A 20,729-nucleotide genomic window follows, 5' to 3' on the forward strand; every position below is an offset into this window, starting at 1 on the left:
GGTACAGTCCTGTCATTATTATGCAGTATACTCTGTATATTTGTATATAATGGTACAGTCCTGTCATTATTACGCAGTATACTCGGTATATTTGTATATAATGGTCAGTCCTGTCATTATTACGCAGTATACTCGGTATATTTGTATATAATGGTACAGTCCTGTCATTATTACGCAGTATACTCGGTATATTTGTATATAGTGGTCAGTCCTGTCATTATTACGCAGTATACTCTATATATTTGTATATAGTGGTCAGTCCTGTCATTATTACGCAGTATACTCTATATATTTGTATATAATGGTCAGTCCTGTCATTATTACGCAGTATACTCTGTATATTTGTATATAGTGGTCAGTCTTGTCATTATTGCGCAGTATACTCGGTATATTTGTATATAGTTGTCAGTCCTGTCATTATTACGCAGTATACTCGGTATATTTGTATATAATGGTCAGTCCTGTCATTATTACGCAGTATACTCTATATATTTGTATATAATGGTCAGTCCTGTCATTATTACGCAGTATACTCTGTATATTTGTATATAGTGGTCAGTCCTGTCATTATTACGCAGTATACTCTGTATATTTGTATATAATGGTCAGTCCTGTCATTATTACGCAGTATACTCTGTATATTTGTATATAATGGTCAGTCCTCTCATTATTACGCAGTATACTCGGTATATTTGTATATAGTGGTCAGTCCTGTCATTATTACGCAGTATACTCTATATATTTGTATATAGTGGTCAGTCCTGTCATTATTACGCAGTATGCTCTATATATTTGTATATAATGGTCAGTCCTGTCATTATTACGCAGTATACTCTGTATATTTGTATATAGTGGTCAGTCTTGTCATTATTGCGCAGTATACTCGGTATATTTGTATATAGTTGTCAGTCCTGTCATTATTACGCAGTATACTCGGTATATTTGTATATAATGGTCAGTCCTGTCATTATTACGCAGTATACTCTATATATTTGTATATAATGGTCAGTCCTGTCATTATTACGCAGTATACTCGGTATATTTGTATATAATGGTACAGTCCTGTCATTATTACGCAGTATACTCGGTATATTTGTATATAATGGTCAGTCCTGTCATTATTACGCAGTATACTCTATATATTTGTATATAATGGTACAGTCCTGTCATTATTACGCAGTATACTCTGTATATTTGTATATAATGGTCAGTCCTGTCATTATTACGCAGTATACTCGGTATATTTGTATATAGTGGTCAGTCCTGTCATTATTACGCAGTATACTCGGTATATTTGTATATAGTGGTCAGTCCTGTCATTATTACGCAGTATACTCGGTATATTTGTATATAATGGTACAGTCCTGTCATTATTACGCAGTATACTCTATATATTTGTATATAATGGTACAGTCCTGTCATTATTACGCAGTATACTCTATATATTTGTATATAATGGTCAGTCCTGTCATTATTACGCAGTATACTCGGTATATTTGTATATAATGGTCAGTCCTGTCATTATTACGCAGTATACTCGGTATATTTGTATATAGTGGTCAGTCCTGTCATTATTACGCAGTATACTCTGTATATTTGTATATAGTGGTCAGTCCTGTCATTATTACGCAGTATACTCGGTATATTTGTATATAATGGTCAGCCCTGTCATTATTACGCAGTATACTCTGTATATTTGTATATAGTGGTCAGTCCTGTCATTATTACGCAGTATACTCTGTATATTTGTATATAGTGGTCAGTCCTGTCATTATTACGCAGTATACTCGGTATATTTGTATATAATGGTACAGTCCTGTCATTATTACGCAGTATACTCTGTATATTTGTATATAATGGTACAGTCCTGTCATTATTACGCAGTATACTCTGTATATTTGTATATAATGGTACAGTCCTGTCATTATTACGCAGTATACTCTGTATATTTGTATATAATGGTCAGTCCTGTCATTATTACGCAGTATACTCTGTATATTTGTATATAGTGGTCAGTCCTGTCATTATTACGCAGTATACTCTGTATATTGGTATATAGTGGTCAGTCCTGTCATTATTACGCAGTATACTTGGTATATTTGTATATAGTGGTCAGTCCTGTCATTATTACGCAGTATACTCTGTATATTTGTATATAATGGTCAGTCCTGTCATTATTACGCAGTATACTCGGTATATTTGTATATAGTGGTCAGTCCTGTCATTATTACGCAGTATACTCTATATATGTGTATATAATGGTCAGTCCTGTCATTATTACGCAGTATACTCTGTATATTTGTATATAATGGTACAGTCCTGTCATTATTACGCAGTATACTCTGTATATTTGTATATAGTGGTCAGTCCTGTCATTATTACGCAGTATACTCTGTATATTTGTATATAATGGTCAGTCCTGTCATTATTACGCAGTATACTCTGTATATTTGTATATAATGGTCAGTCCTCTCATTATTACGCAGTATACTCGGTATATTTGTATATAGTGGTCAGTCCTGTCATTATTACGCAGTATACTCTATATATTTGTATATAGTGGTCAGTCCTGTCATTATTACGCAGTATGCTCTATATATTTGTATATAATGGTCAGTCCTGTCATTATTACGCAGTATACTCTGTATATTTGTATATAGTGGTCAGTCTTGTCATTATTGCGCAGTATACTCGGTATATTTGTATATAGTTGTCAGTCCTGTCATTATTACGCAGTATACTCGGTATATTTGTATATAATGGTCAGTCCTGTCATTATTACGCAGTATACTCTATATATTTGTATATAATGGTCAGTCCTGTCATTATTACGCAGTATACTCGGTATATTTGTATATAATGGTACAGTCCTGTCATTATTACGCAGTATACTCGGTATATTTGTATATAATGGTCAGTCCTGTCATTATTACGCAGTATACTCTATATATTTGTATATAATGGTACAGTCCTGTCATTATTACGCAGTATACTCTGTATATTTGTATATAATGGTCAGTCCTGTCATTATTACGCAGTATACTCGGTATATTTGTATATAGTGGTCAGTCCTGTCATTATTACGCAGTATACTCGGTATATTTGTATATAGTGGTCAGTCCTGTCATTATTACGCAGTATACTCGGTATATTTGTATATAATGGTACAGTCCTGTCATTATTACGCAGTATACTCTATATATTTGTATATAATGGTACAGTCCTGTCATTATTACGCAGTATACTCTATATATTTGTATATAATGGTCAGTCCTGTCATTATTACGCAGTATACTCGGTATATTTGTATATAATGGTCAGTCCTGTCATTATTACGCAGTATACTCGGTATATTTGTATATAGTGGTCAGTCCTGTCATTATTACGCAGTATACTCTGTATATTTGTATATAGTGGTCAGTCCTGTCATTATTACGCAGTATACTCGGTATATTTGTATATAATGGTCAGCCCTGTCATTATTACGCAGTATACTCTGTATATTTGTATATAGTGGTCAGTCCTGTCATTATTACGCAGTATACTCTGTATATTTGTATATAGTGGTCAGTCCTGTCATTATTACGCAGTATACTCGGTATATTTGTATATAATGGTACAGTCCTGTCATTATTACGCAGTATACTCTGTATATTTGTATATAATGGTACAGTCCTGTCATTATTACGCAGTATACTCTGTATATTTGTATATAATGGTACAGTCCTGTCATTATTACGCAGTATACTCTGTATATTTGTATATAATGGTCAGTCCTGTCATTATTACGCAGTATACTCTGTATATTTGTATATAGTGGTCAGTCCTGTCATTATTACGCAGTATACTCTGTATATTGGTATATAGTGGTCAGTCCTGTCATTATTACGCAGTATACTTGGTATATTTGTATATAGTGGTCAGTCCTGTCATTATTACGCAGTATACTCTGTATATTTGTATATAATGGTCAGTCCTGTCATTATTACGCAGTATACTCGGTATATTTGTATATAGTGGTCAGTCCTGTCATTATTACGCAGTATACTCTATATATGTGTATATAATGGTCAGTCCTGTCATTATTACGCAGTATACTCTGTATATTTGTATATAATGGTACAGTCCTGTCATTATTACGCAGTATACTCTGTATATTTGTATATAATGGTCAGTCCTGTCATTATTACGCAGTATACTCTGTATATTTGTATATAGTGGTCAGTCCTGTCATTATTACGCAGTATACTCGGTATATTTGTATATAATGGTCAGTCCTGTCATTATTACGCAGTATACTCTGTATATTTGTATATAATGGTACAGTCCTGTCATTATTATGCAGTATACTCTATATATTTGTATATAATGGTACAGTCCTGTCATTATTACGCAGTATACTCTGTATATTTGTATATAATGGTCAGTCCTGTCATTATTACGCAGTATACTCGGTATATTTGTATATAATGGTACAGTCCTGTCATTATTACGCAGTATACTCTGTATATTTGTATATAATGGTACAGTCCTGTCATTATTATGCAGTATACTCTATATATTTGTATATAATGGTACAGTCCTGTCATTATTACGCAGTATACTCTGTATATTTGTATATAGTGGTCAGTCCTGTCATTATTACGCAGTATACTCTGTATATTTGTATATAATGGTACAGTCCTGTCATTATTACGTAGTATACTCGGTATATTTGTATATAGTGGTCAGTCCTGTCATTATTACGCAGTATACTCTGTATATTTGTATATAGTGGTCAGTCCTGTCATTATTACGCAGTATACTCTGTATATTTGTATATAATGGTCAGTCCTGTCATTATTACGCAGTATACTCTGTATATTTGTATATAGTGGTCAGTCCTGTCATTATTACGCAGTATACTCTGTATATTTGTATATAATGGTACAGTCCTGTCATTATTACGCAGTATACTCTGTATATTTGTATATAATGGTCAGTCCTGTCATTATTACGCAGTATACTCGGTATATTTGTATATAATGGTCAGTCCTGTCATTATTACGCAGTATACTCGGTATATTTGTATATAATGGTCAGTCCTGTCATTATTACGCAGTATACTCTGTATATTTGTATATAGTGGTCAGTCCTGTCATTATTACGCAGTATACTCTGTATATTTGTATATAATGGTCAGTCCTGTCATTATTACGCAGTATACTCTGTATATTTGTATATAATGGTACAGTCCTGTCATTATTACGCAGTATACTCGGTATATTTGTATATAATGGTCAGTCCTGTCATTATTACGCAGTATACTCTGTATATTTGTATATAATGGTACAGTCCTGTCATTATTACGCAGTATACTCTATATATTTGTATATAGTGGTCAGCCCTGTCATTATTACGCAGTATACTCGGCATATTTGTATATAATGGTCAGTCCTGTCATTATTACGCAGTATACTCTGTATATTTGTATATAGTGGTCAGTCCTGTCATTATTACGCAGTATACTCTGTATATTGGTATATAGTGGTCAGTCCTGTCATTATTACGCAGTATACTTGGTATATTTGTATATAATGGTCAGTCCTGTCATTATTACGCAGTATACTCTGTATATTTGTATATAATGGTACAGTCCTGTCATTATTACGCAGTATACTCTGTATATTTGTATATAATGGTCAGTCCTGTCATTATTACGCAGTATACTCGGTATATTTGTATATAATGGTCAGTCCTGTCATTATTACGCAGTATACTCTGTATATTTGTATATAATGGTACAGTCCTGTCATTATTATGCAGTATACTCTATATATTTGTATAGAATGGTACAGTCCTGTCATTATTACGCAGTATACTCGGTATATTTGTATATAATGGTCAGTCCTGTCATTATTACGCAGTATACTCTGTATATTTGTATATAATGGTACAGTCCTGTCATTATTATGCAGTATACTCTATATATTGGTATATAGTGGTCAGTCCTGTCATTATTACGCAGTATACTCTGTATATTTGTATATAATGGTCAGTCCTGTCATTATTACGCAGTATACTCGGTATATTTGTATATAGTGGTCAGTCCTGTCATTATTACGCAGTATACTCTGTATATTTGTATATAGTGGTCAGTCCTGTCATTATTACGCAGTATACTCTGTATATTTGTATATAATGGTCAGTCCTGTCATTATTACGCAGTATACTCGGTATATTTGTATATAATGGTACAGTCCTGTCATTATTACGCAGTATACTCGGTATATTTGTATATAATGGTCAGTCCTGTCATTATTACGCAGTATACTCTGTATATTTGTATATAGTGGTCACTCCTGTCATTATTACGCAGTATACTCTGTATATTTGTATATAGTGGTCAGTCCTGTCATTATTACGCAGTATACTCTGTATATTTGTATATAATGGTCAGTCCTGTCATTATTACGCAGTATACTCTGTATATTTGTATATAATGGTACAGTCCTGTCATTATTACGTAGTATACTCGGTATATTTGTATATAGTGGTCAGTCCTGTCATTATTACGCAGTATACTCTGTATATTTGTATATAGTGGTCAGTCCTGTCATTATTACGCAGTATACTCTGTATATTTGTATATAATGGTCAGTCCTGTCATTATTACGCAGTATACTCGGTATATTTGTATATAGTGGTCAGTCCTGTCATTATTACGCAGTATACTCTGTATATTTGTATATAATGGTACAGTCCTGTCATTATTACGCAGTATACTCTGTATATTTGTATATAATGGTCAGTCCTGTCATTATTACGCAGTATACTCGGTATATTTGTATATAATGGTCAGTCCTGTCATTATTACGCAGTATACTCGGTATATTTGTATATAATGGTCAGTCCTGTCATTATTACGCAGTATACTCTGTATATTTGTATATAGTGGTCAGTCCTGTCATTATTACGCAGTATACTCTGTATATTTGTATATAATGGTCAGTCCTGTCATTATTACGCAGTATACTCTGTATATTTGTATATAATGGTACAGTCCTGTCATTATTACGCAGTATACTCTGTATATTTGTATATAGTGGTACAGTCCTGTCATTATTACGCAGTATACTCGGTATATTTGTATATAATGGTCAGTCCTGTCATTATTACGCAGTATACTCTGTATATTTGTATATAATGGTACAGTCCTGTCATTATTACGCAGTATACTCGGTATATTTGTATATAATGGTCAGTCCTGTCATTATTACGCAGTATACTCTGTATATTTGTATATAATGGTACAGTCCTGTCATTATTACGCAGTATACTCTATATATTTGTATATAGTGGTCAGCCCTGTCATTATTACGCAGTATACTCTGTATATTTGTATATAATGGTCAGTCCTGTCATTATTACGCAGTATACTCGGTATATTTGTATATAATGGTCAGTCCTGTCATTATTACGCAGTATACTCGGTATATTTGTATATAATGGTACAGTCCTGTCATTATTACGCAGTATACTCGGTATATTTGTATATAATGGTCAGTCCTGTCATTATTACGCAGTATACTCTGTATATTTGTATATAATGGTCAGTCCTGTCATTATTACGCAGTATACTCTGTATATTTGTATATAATGGTACAGTCCTGTCATTATTACGCAGTATACTCGGTATATTTGTATATAATGGTCAGTCCTGTCATTATTACGCAGTATACTCTGTATATTTGTATATAATGGTCAGTCCTGTCATTATTACGCAGTATACTCTGTATATTTGTATATAATGGTACAGTCCTGTCATTATTACGCAGTATACTCTATATATTTGTATATAATGGTCAGTCCTGTCATTATTACGCAGTATACTCGGTATATTTGTATATAATGGTACAGTCCTGTCATTATTACGCAGTATACTCGGTATATTTGTATATAATGGTACAGTCCTGTCATTATTACGCAGTATACTCTATATATTTGTATATAATGGTACAGTCCTGTCATTATTACGCAGTATACTCGGTATATTTGTATATAGTGGTACAGTCCTGTCATTATTACGCAGTATACTCGGTATATTTGTATATAATGGTCAGTCCTGTCATTATTACGTAGTATACTCTGTATATTTGTATATAATGGTCAGTCCTGTCATTATTACGCAGTATACTCGGTATATTTGTATATAGTGGTACAGTCCTGTCATTATTACGCAGTATACTCTGTATATTTGTATATAATGGTACAGTCCTGTCATTATTACGCAGTATACTCTGTATATTTGTATATAGTGGTCAGTCTTGTCATTATTACGCAGTATACTCTATATATTTGTATATAGTGGTCAGTCCTGTCATTATTACGCAGTATACTCTGTATATCTGTATATAGTGGTCAGTCCTGTCATTATTACGCAGTATACTCTGTATATTTGTATATAATGGTACAGTCCTGTCATTATTACGCAGTATACTCTGTATATTTGTATATAATGGTCAGTCCTGTCATTATTACGCAGTATACTCTGTATATTTGTATATAGTGGTCAGTCCTGTCATTATTACGCAGTATACTCTGTATATTTGTATATAGTGGTCAGTCTTGTCATTATTACGCATTATACTCTGTATATTTGTATATAGTGGTCAGTCCTGTCATTATTACGCAGTATACTCGTTATATTTGTATATAGTGGTCAGTCTTGTCATTATTGCGCAGTATACTCGGTATATTTGTATATAGTTGTCAGTCCTGTCATTATTACGCAGTATACTCGGTATATTTGTATATAATGGTCAGTCCTGTCATTATTACGCAGTATACTCTATATATTTGTATATAATGGTCAGTCCTGTCATTATTACGCAGTATACTCGGTATATTTGGATATAATGGTACAGTCCTGTCATTATTACGCAGTATACTCGGTATATTTGTATATAATGGTCAGTCCTGTCATTATTACGCAGTATACTCTATATATTTGTATATAATGGTACAGTCCTGTCATTATTACGCAGTATACTCTGTATATTTGTATATAATGGTCAGTCCTGTCATTATTACGCAGTATACTCGGTATATTTGTATATAGTGGTCAGTCCTGTCATTATTACGCAGTATACTCGGTATATTTGTATATAGTGGTCAGTCCTGTCATTATTACGCAGTATACTCGGTATATTTGTATATAATGGTACAGTCCTGTCATTATTACGCAGTATACTCTATATATTTGTATATAATGGTACAGTCCTGTCATTATTACGCAGTATACTCTATATATTTGTATATAATGGTCAGTCCTGTCATTATTACGCAGTATACTCGGTATATTTGTATATAATGGTCAGTCCTGTCATTATTACGCAGTATACTCGGTATATTTGTATATAGTGGTCAGTCCTGTCATTATTACGCAGTATACTCTGTATATTTGTATATAGTGGTCAGTCCTGTCATTATTACGCAGTATACTCGGTATATTTGTATATAATGGTCAGCCCTGTCATTATTACGCAGTATACTCTGTATATTTGTATATAGTGGTCAGTCCTGTCATTATTACGCAGTATACTCTGTATATTTGTATATAGTGGTCAGTCCTGTCATTATTACGCAGTATACTCGGTATATTTGTATATAATGGTCAGTCCTGTCATTATTACGCAGTATACTCGGTATATTTGTATATAGTGGTCAGTCCTGTCATTATTACGTTGTATATTCGGTATATTTGTATATAATGGTCAGTCCTGTCATTATTACGCAGTATACTCGGTATATTTGTATATAATGGTACAGTCCTGTCATTATTACGCAGTATACTCTGTATATTTGTATATAATGGTACAGTCCTGTCATTATTACGCAGTATACTCTGTATATTTGTATATAATGGTACAGTCCTGTCATTATTACGCAGTATACTCGGTATATTTGTATATAATGGTCAGTCCTGTCATTATTACGCAGTATACTCTGTATATTTGTATATAGTGGTCAGTCCTGTCATTATTACGCAGTATACTCTGTATATTGGTATATAGTGGTCAGTCCTGTCATTATTACGCAGTATACTTGGTATATTTGTATATAGTGGTCAGTCCTGTCATTATTACGCAGTATACTCTGTATATTTGTATATAATGGTCAGTCCTGTCATTATTACGCAGTATACTCGGTATATTTGTATATAGTGGTCAGTCCTGTCATTATTACGCAGTATACTCTATATATGTGTATATAATGGTCAGTCCTGTCATTATTACGCAGTATACTCTGTATATTTGTATATAATGGTACAGTCCTGTCATTATTACGCAGTATACTCTATATATTTGTATATAATGGTCAGTCCTGTCATTATTACGCAGTATACTCTGTATATTTGTATATAATGGTCAGTCCTGTCATTATTACGCAGTATACTCTGTATATTTGTATATAATGGTACAGCCCTGTCATTATTACGCAGTATACTCGGTATATTTGTATATAATGGTCAGTCCTGTCATTATTACGCAGTATACTCTATATATTTGTATATAATGGTCAGTCCTGTCATTATTACGCAGTATACTCTGTATATTTGTATATAATGGTCAGTCCTGTCATTATTACGCAGTATACTCTGTATATTTGTATATAATGGTCAGTCCTGTCATTATTACGCAGTATACTCGGTATATTTGTATATAATGGTCAGTCCTGTCATTATTACGCAGTATACTCTGTATATTTGTATATAATGGTACAGTCCTGTCATTATTATGCAGTATACTCTATATATTTGTATAGAATGGTACAGTCCTGTCATTATTACGCAGTATACTCGGTATATTTGTATATAATGGTCAGTCCTGTCATTATTACGCAGTATACTCTATATATTTGTATATAGTGGTCAGTCCTGTCATTATTACGCAGTATACTCGGTATATTTGTATATAATGGTCAGTCCTGTAATTATTACGCAGTATACTCGGTATATTTGTATATAATGGTCAGTCCTGTAATTATTACGCAGTATACTCGGTATATTTGTATATAATGGTACAGTCCTGTCATTATTACGCAGTATACTCTGTATATTTGTATATAATGGTACAGTCCTGTCATTATTATGCAGTATACTCTATATATTTGTATATAATGGTACAGTCCTGTCATTATTACGCAGTATACTCTGTATATTTGTATATAATGGTCAGTCCTGTCATTATTACGCAGTATACTCGGTATATTTGTATATAATGGTACAGTCCTGTCATTATTACGCAGTATACTCGGTATATTTGTATATAATGGTCAGTCCTGTCATTATTACGCAGTATACTCTGTATATTTGTATATAGTGGTCAGTCCTGTCATTATTACGCAGTATACTCTGTATATTTGTATATAGTGGTCAGTCCTGTCATTATTACGCAGTATACTCTGTATATTTGTATATAATGGTCAGTCCTGTCATTATTACGCAGTATACTCTGTATATTTGTATATAATGGTACAGTCCTGTCATTATTACGCAGTATACTCTGTATATTTGTATATAATGGTACAGTCCTGTCATTATTATGCAGTATACTCTATATATTTGTATATAATGGTACAGTCCTGTCATTATTACGCAGTATACTCTGTATATTTGTATATAATGGTCAGTCCTGTCATTATTACGCAGTATACTCGGTATATTTGTATATAGTGGTCAGTCCTGTCATTATTACGCAGTATACTCTGTATATTTGTATATAGTGGTCAGTCCTGTCATTATTACGCAGTATACTCTGTATATTTGTATATAATGGTCAGTCCTGTCATTATTACGCAGTATACTCGGTATATTTGTATATAATGGTACAGTCCTGTCATTATTACGCAGTATACTCGGTATATTTGTATATAATGGTCAGTCCTGTCATTATTACGCAGTATACTCTGTATATTTGTATATAGTGGTCAGTCCTGTCATTATTACGCAGTATACTCTGTATATTTGTATATAGTGGTCAGTCCTGTCATTATTACGCAGTATACTCTGTATATTTGTATATAATGGTCAGTCCTGTCATTATTACGCAGTATACTCTGTATATTTGTATATAATGGTACAGTCCTGTCATTATTACGTAGTATACTCGGTATATTTGTATATAGTGGTCAGTCCTGTCATTATTACGCAGTATACTCTGTATATTTGTATATAGTGGTCAGTCCTGTCATTATTACGCAGTATACTCTGTATATTTGTATATAATGGTCAGTCCTGTCATTATTACGCAGTATACTCGGTATATTTGTATATAGTGGTCAGTCCTGTCATTATTACGCAGTATACTCTGTATATTTGTATATAATGGTACAGTCCTGTCATTATTACGCAGTATACTCTGTATATTTGTATATAATGGTCAGTCCTGTCATTATTACGCAGTATACTCGGTATATTTGTATATAATGGTCAGTCCTGTCATTATTACGCAGTATACTCGGTATATTTGTATATAATGGTCAGTCCTGTCATTATTACGCAGTATACTCTGTATATTTGTATATAGTGGTCAGTCCTGTCATTATTACGCAGTATACTCTGTATATTTGTATATAATGGTCAGTCCTGTCATTATTACGCAGTATACTCTGTATATTTGTATATAATGGTACAGTCCTGTCATTATTACGCAGTATACTCTGTATATTTGTATATAGTGGTACAGTCCTGTCATTATTACGCAGTATACTCGGTATATTTGTATATAATGGTCAGTCCTGTCATTATTACGCAGTATACTCTGTATATTTGTATATAATGGTACAGTCCTGTCATTATTACGCAGTATACTCGGTATATTTGTATATAATGGTCAGTCCTGTCATTATTACGCAGTATACTCTGTATATTTGTATATAATGGTACAGTCCTGTCATTATTACGCAGTATACTCTATATATTTGTATATAGTGGTCAGCCCTGTCATTATTACGCAGTATACTCTGTATATTTGTATATAATGGTCAGTCCTGTCATTATTACGCAGTATACTCGGTATATTTGTATATAATGGTCAGTCCTGTCATTATTACGCAGTATACTCGGTATATTTGTATATAATGGTACAGTCCTGTCATTATTACGCAGTATACTCGGTATATTTGTATATAATGGTCAGTCCTGTCATTATTACGCAGTATACTCTGTATATTTGTATATAATGGTCAGTCCTGTCATTATTACGCAGTATACTCTGTATATTTGTATATAATGGTACAGTCCTGTCATTATTACGCCGTATACTCGGTATATTTGTATATAATGGTCAGTCCTGTCATTATTACGCAGTATACTCTGTATATTTGTATATAATGGTCAGTCCTGTCATTATTACGCAGTATACTCTGTATATTTGTATATAATGGTACAGTCCTGTCATTATTACGCAGTATACTCTATATATTTGTATATAATGGTCAGTCCTGTCATTATTACGCAGTATACTCGGTATATTTGTATATAATGGTACAGTCCTGTCATTATTACGCAGTATACTCGGTATATTTGTATATAATGGTACAGTCCTGTCATTATTACGCAGTATACTCTATATATTTGTGTATAATGGTACAGTCCTGTCATTATTACGCAGTATACTCGGTATATTTGTATATAGTGGTACAGTCCTGTCATTATTACGCAGTATACTCGGTATATTTGTATATAATGGTCAGTCCTGTCATTATTACGTAGTATACTCTGTATATTTGTATATAATGGTCAGTCCTGTCATTATTACGCAGTATACTCGGTATATTTGTATATAGTGGTACAGTCCTGTCATTATTACGCAGTATACTCGGTATATTTGTATATAATGGTACAGTCCTGTCATTATTACGCAGTATACTCGGTATATTTGTATATAATGGTACAGTCCTGTCATTATTACGCAGTATACTCTGTATATTTGTATATAATGGTCAGTCCTGTCATTATTACGCAGTATACTCTGTATATTTGTATATAATGGTACAGTCCTGTCATTATTACGCAGTATACTCTGTATATTTGTATATAATGGTACAGTCCTGTCATTATTACGCAGTATACTCTGTATATTTGTATATAGTGGTCAGTCTTGTCATTATTACGCAGTATACTCTATATATTTGTATATAGTGGTCAGTCCTGTCATTATTACGCAGTATACTCTGTATATCTGTATATAGTGGTCAGTCCTGTCATTATTACGCAGTATACTCTGTATATTTGTATATAATGGTACAGTCCTGTCATTATTACGCAGTATACTCTGTATATTTGTATATAATGGTCAGTCCTGTCATTATTACGCAGTATACTCTGTATATTTGTATATAGTGGTCAGTCCTGTCATTATTACGCAGTATACTCTGTATATTTGTATATAGTGGTCAGTCTTGTCATTATTACGCATTATACTCTGTATATTTGTATATAGTGGTCAGTCCTGTCATTATTACGCAGTATACTCGGTATATTTGTATATAGTGGTCAGTCCTGTCATTATTACGCAGTATACTCTGTATATCTGTATATAGTGGTCAGTCCTGTCATTATTACGCAGTATACTCGGTATATTTGTATATAATGGTGCAGTCCTGTCATTATTACGCAGTATACTCGGTATATTTGTATATAGTGGTCAGTCCTGTCATTATTACGCAGTATACTCTATATATTTGTATATAATGGTACAGTCCTGTCATTATTACGCAGTATACTCTGTATATTTGTATATAATGGTCAGTCCTGTCATTATTACGCAGTATACTCTATATATTTGTATATAATGGTCAGTCCTGTCATTATTACGCAGTATACTCTGTATATTTGTATATAATGGTCAGTCCTGTCATTATTACGCAGTATACTCGGTATATTTGTATATAATGGTACAGTCCTGTCATTATTACGCAGTATACTCGGTATATTTGTATATAGTGGTCAGTCCTGTCATTATTACGCAGTATACTCTATATATGTGTATATAATGGTCAGTCCTGTCATTATTACGCAGTATACTTTGTATATTTGTATATAGTGGTACAGTCCTGTCATTATTACGCAGTATACTCTGTATATTTGTATATAGTGGTCAGTCCTGTCATTATTACGCAGTATACTCGGTATATTTGTATATAATGGTCAGTCCTGTCATTATTACGCAGTATACTCTGTATATTTGTATATAATGGTCAGTCCTGTCATTATTACGCAGTATACTCGGTATATTTGTATATAGTGGTCAGTCCTGTCATTATTACGCAGTATACTCGGTATATTTGTATATAGTGGTCAGTCCTGTCATTATTACGCAGTATACTCTGTATATTTGTATATAATGGTCAGTCCTGTCATTATTACGCAGTATATTCGGTATATTTGTATATAGTGGTACAGTCCTGTCATTATTACGCAGTATACTCTGTATATTTGTATATAGTGGTCAGTCCTGTCATTATTACGCAGTATACTCTGTATATTTGTATATAATGGTACAGTCCTGTCATTATTACGCAGTATACTCGGTATATTTGTATATAATGGTACAGTCCTGTCATTATTACGCAGTATACGCGGTATATTTGTATATAATGGTACAGTCCTGTCATTATTACGCAGTATACTCTGTATATTTGTATATAGTGGTCAGTCCTGTCATTATTACGCATTATACTCGGTATATTTGTATATAATGGTACAGACCTGTCATTATTACGCAGTATACTCGGTATATTTGTATATAGTGGTCAGTCCTGTCATTATTACGCAGTATACTCTATATATTTGTATATAATGGTACAGTTCTGTCATTATTACGCAGTATACTCGGTATATTTGTATATAATGGTACAGTCCTGTCATTATTACGCAGTATACTCGGTATATTTGTATATAATGGTCAGTCCTGTCATTATTACGCAGTATACTCTGTATATTTGTATATAATGGTCAGTCCTGTCATTATTACGCAGTATACTCTATATATTTGTATATAATGGTCAGTCCTGTCATTATTACGCAGTATACTCTGTATATTTGTATATAATGGTCAGTCCTGTCATTATTACGCAGTATACTCGGTACATTTGTATATAATGGTCAGTCCTGTCATTATTACGCAGTATACTCTGTATATTTGTATATAATGGTCAGTCCTGTCATTATTACGCAGTATACTCTGTATATTTGTATATAATGGTCAGTCCTGTCATTATTACGCAGTATACTCTGTATATTTGTATATAATGGTCAGTCCTGTCATTATTACGCAGTATACTCTGTATATTTGTATATAATGGTGCAGTCCTGTCATTATTACGCAGTATACTCGGTATATTTGTATATAGTGGTCAGTCCTGTCATTATTACGCAGTATACTCTGTATATTTGGATATAATGGTACAGTCCTGTCATTATTACGCAGTATACTCTGTATATTTGTATATAATGGTACAGTCCTGTCATTATTACGCAGTATACTCGGTATATTTGTATATAATGGTACAGTCCTGTCATTATTACGCAGTATACTCGGTATATTTGTATATAATGGTCAGTCCTGTCATTATTACGCAGTATACTCTGTATATTTGTATATAGTGGTCAGTCCTGTCATTATTACGCAATATACTCGGTATATTTGTATGTAATGGTACAGTCCTGTCATTATTACGCAGTATACTCGGTATATTTGTATATAGTGGTCAGTCCTGTCATTATTACGCAGTATACTCGGTATATTTGTATATAGTTGTCAGTCCTGTCATTATTACGCAGTATACTCGGTATATTTGTATATAATGGTCAGTCCTGTCATTATTACGCAGTATACTCTGTATATTTGTATATAATGGTACAGTCCTGTCATTATTACGCAGTATACTCTGTATATTTGTATATAGTGGTCAGTCCTGTCATTATTACGCAGTATACTCTGTATATTTGTATATAGTGGTCAGTCCTGTCATTATTACGCAGTATACTCTGTATATTTGTATATAATGGTACAGTCCTGTCATTATTACGCAGTATACTCTGTATATTTGTATATAGTGGTCAGTCCTGTCATTATTACGCAGTATACTCTGTATATTTGTATATAATGGTCAGTCCTGTCATTATTATGCTGTATACTCTGTATATTTGTATATAGTGGTACAGTCCTGTCATTATTACGCAGTATACTCTGTATATTTGTATATAATGGTCAGTCCTGTCATTATTATGCTGTATACTCTGTATATTTGTATATAGTGGTACAGTCCTGTCATTATTACGCAGTATACTCGGTATATTTGTATATAGTGGTCAGTCCTGTCATTATTACGCAGTATACTCTGTATATTTGTATATAATAGTCAGTCCTGTCATTATTACGCAGTATACTCGGTATATTTGTATATAGTGGTCAGTCCTGTCATTATTACGCAGTATACTCGGTATATTTGTATATAATGGTCAGTCCTGTCATTATTACGCAGTATACTCTATATATTTGTATATAATGGTACAGTCCTGTCATTATTACGCAGTATACTCTGTATATTTGTATATAGTGGTCAGTCCTGTCATTATTACGCAGTATACTCTGTATATTTGTATATAGTGGTCAGTCCTGTCATTATTACGCAGTATACTCGGTATATTTGTATATAATGGTCAGTCCTGTCATTATTACGCAGTATACTCTGTATATTTGTATATAATGGTCAGTCCTGTCATTATTACGCAGTATACTCTGTATATTTGTATATAATGGTACAGTCCTGTCATTATTACGCAGTATACTCTGTATATTTGTATATAGTGGTCAGTCCTGTCATTATTACGCAGTATACTCGGTATATTTGTATATAATGGTCAGTCCTGTCATTATTGCGCAGTATACTCTATATATTTGTATATAGTGGTCAGTCCTGTCATTATTACGCAGTATACTCGGTATATTTGTATATAATGGTCAGTCCTGTCATTATTACGCAGTATACTCTGTATATTTGTATATAATGGTACAGTCCTGTCATTATTACGCAGTATACTCGGTATATTTGTATATAATGGTGGAGTCCTGTCATTATTACGCAGTATACTCTATATATTTGTGTATAGTGGTCAGTCCTGTCATTATTACGCAGTATACTCGGTATATTTGTATATAATGGTCAGTCCTGTCATTATTGCGCAGTATACTCTATATATTTGTATATAGTGGTCAGTCCTGTCATTATTACGCAGTATACTCTGTATATTTGTATATAATGGTACAGTCCTGTCATTATTACGCAGTATACTCGGTATATTTGTATATAGTGGTCAGTCCTGTCATTATTACGCAGTATACTCTGTATATTTGTATATAGTGGTCAGTCCTGTCATTATTACGCAGTATACTCTGTATATTTGTATATAGTGGTCAGTCTTGTCATTATTACGCAGTATACTCGGTATATTTGTATATAATGGTACAGTCCTGTCATTATTACGCAGTATACTCGGTATATTTGTATATAGTGGTCAGTCCTGTCATTATTACGCAGTATACTCGGTATATTTGTATATAATGGTCAGTCCTGTCATTATTACGCAGTATACTCTGTATATTTGTATATAGTGGTCAGTCCTGTCATTATTACGTAGTATACTCTGTATATTTGTATATAATGGTACAGTCCTGTCATTATTACGCAGTATACTCTGTATATTTGTATATAATGGTCAGTCCTGTCATTATTACGCAGTATACTCGGTATATTTGTATATAATGGTCAGTCCTGTCATTATTACGCAGTATACTCGGTATATTTGTATATAATGGTACAGTCCTGTCATTATTACGCAGTATACTCGGTATATTTGTATATAATGGTACAGTCCTGTCATTATTACGCAGTATACTCTGTATATTTGTATATAGTGGTCAGTCCTGTCATTATTACGCAGTATACTCTGTATATTTGTATATAATGGTCAGTCCTGTCATTATTACGCAGTATACTCGGTATATTTGTATATAATGGTCAGTCCTGTCATTATTACGCAGTATACTCGGTATATTTGTATATAGTGGTACAGTCCTGACATTATTACGCAGTATACTCGGTATATTTGTATATAGTGGTACAGTCCTGTCATTATTACGCAGTATACTCGGTATATTTGTATATAATGGTACAGTCCTGTCATTATTACGCAGTATACTCGGTATATTTGTATATAGTGGTACAGTCCTGACATTATTACGCAGTATACTCGGTATATTTGTATATAGTGGTACAGTCCTGTCATTATTACGCAGTATACTCGGTATATTTGTATATAGTGGTACAGTCCTGTCATTATTACGCAGTATACTCTGTATATTTGTATATAGTGGTACAGTCCTGTCATTATTACGCAGTATACTCGGTATATTTGTATATAATGGTCAGTCCTGTCATTATTACGCAGTATACTCGGTATATTTGTATATAATGGTACAGTCCTGTCATTATTACGCAGTATACTCGGTATATTTGTATATAATGGTCAGTCCTGTCATTATTACGCAGTATACTCTATATATTTGTATATAGTGGTCAGCCCTGTCATTATTACGCAGTATACTCTGTATATTTGTATATAGTGGTCAGTCCTGTCATTATTACGCAGTATACTCTGTATATTTGTATATAATGGTCAGTCCTGTCATTATTACGCAGTATACTCGGTATATTTGTATATAATGGTCAGTCCTGTCATTATTACGCAGTATACTCTGTATATTTGTATATAATGGTGCAGTCCTGTCATTATTACGCAGTATACTCGGTATATTTGTATATAATGGTACAGTCCTGTCATTATTACGCAGTATACTCGGTATATTTGTATATAATGGTCAGTCCTGTCATTATTACGCAGTATACTCTATATATTTGTATATAATGGTCAGTCCTGTCATTATTACGCAGTATACTCGGTATATTTGTATATAGTGGTCAGTCCTGTCATTATTACGCAGTATACTCGGTATATTTGTATATAGTGGTCAGTCCTGTCATTATTACGCAGTATACTCTGTATATTTGTATATAATGGTACAGTCCTGTCATTATTACGCAGTATACTCGGTATATTTGTATATAATGGTCAGCCCTGTCATTATTACGCAGTATACTCTGTATATTTGTATATAGTGGTCAGTCCTGTCATTATTACGCAGTATACTCTGTATATTTGTATATAATGGTCAGTCCTGTCATTATTACGCAGTATACTCTGTATATTTGTATATAATGGTCAGTCCTGTCATTATTACGCAGTATACTCTGTATATTTGTATATAATGGTCAGTCCTGTCATTATTACGCAGTATACTCGGTATTTTTGTATATAATGGTACAGTCCTGTCATTATTACGCAGTATACTCTATATATTTGTATATAATGGTCAGTCCTGTCATTATTACGCAGTATACTCGGTATATTTGTATATAATGGTACAGTCCTGTCATTATTACGCAGTATACTCTATATATTTGTATATAGTGGTCAGTCCTGTCATTATTACGCAGTATACTCGGTATATTTGTATATAATGGTACAGTCCTGTCATTATTACGCAGTATACTCGGTATATTTGTATATAATGGTCAGTCCTGTCATTATTACGCAGTATACTCGGTATATTTGTATATAA

At 33.0% G+C, this 20,729-nt stretch overlaps 1 protein-coding gene across 1 annotated transcript in view; it reads left to right on the forward strand.

Annotated features, from left to right (window-relative positions):
* The window catches only part of PTPRO (protein tyrosine phosphatase receptor type O), a 194,515-nt gene that overhangs the window by 144,337 nt on the left and 29,449 nt on the right, over positions 1–20,729 (forward strand). The window lies entirely within an intron of this gene.

This window comes from Rhinoderma darwinii, unplaced genomic scaffold (genome assembly GCF_050947455.1).
Source record: "Rhinoderma darwinii isolate aRhiDar2 unplaced genomic scaffold, aRhiDar2.hap1 Scaffold_51, whole genome shotgun sequence".
NCBI classification, from domain to species: Eukaryota; Metazoa; Chordata; class Amphibia; order Anura; family Rhinodermatidae; genus Rhinoderma; species Rhinoderma darwinii.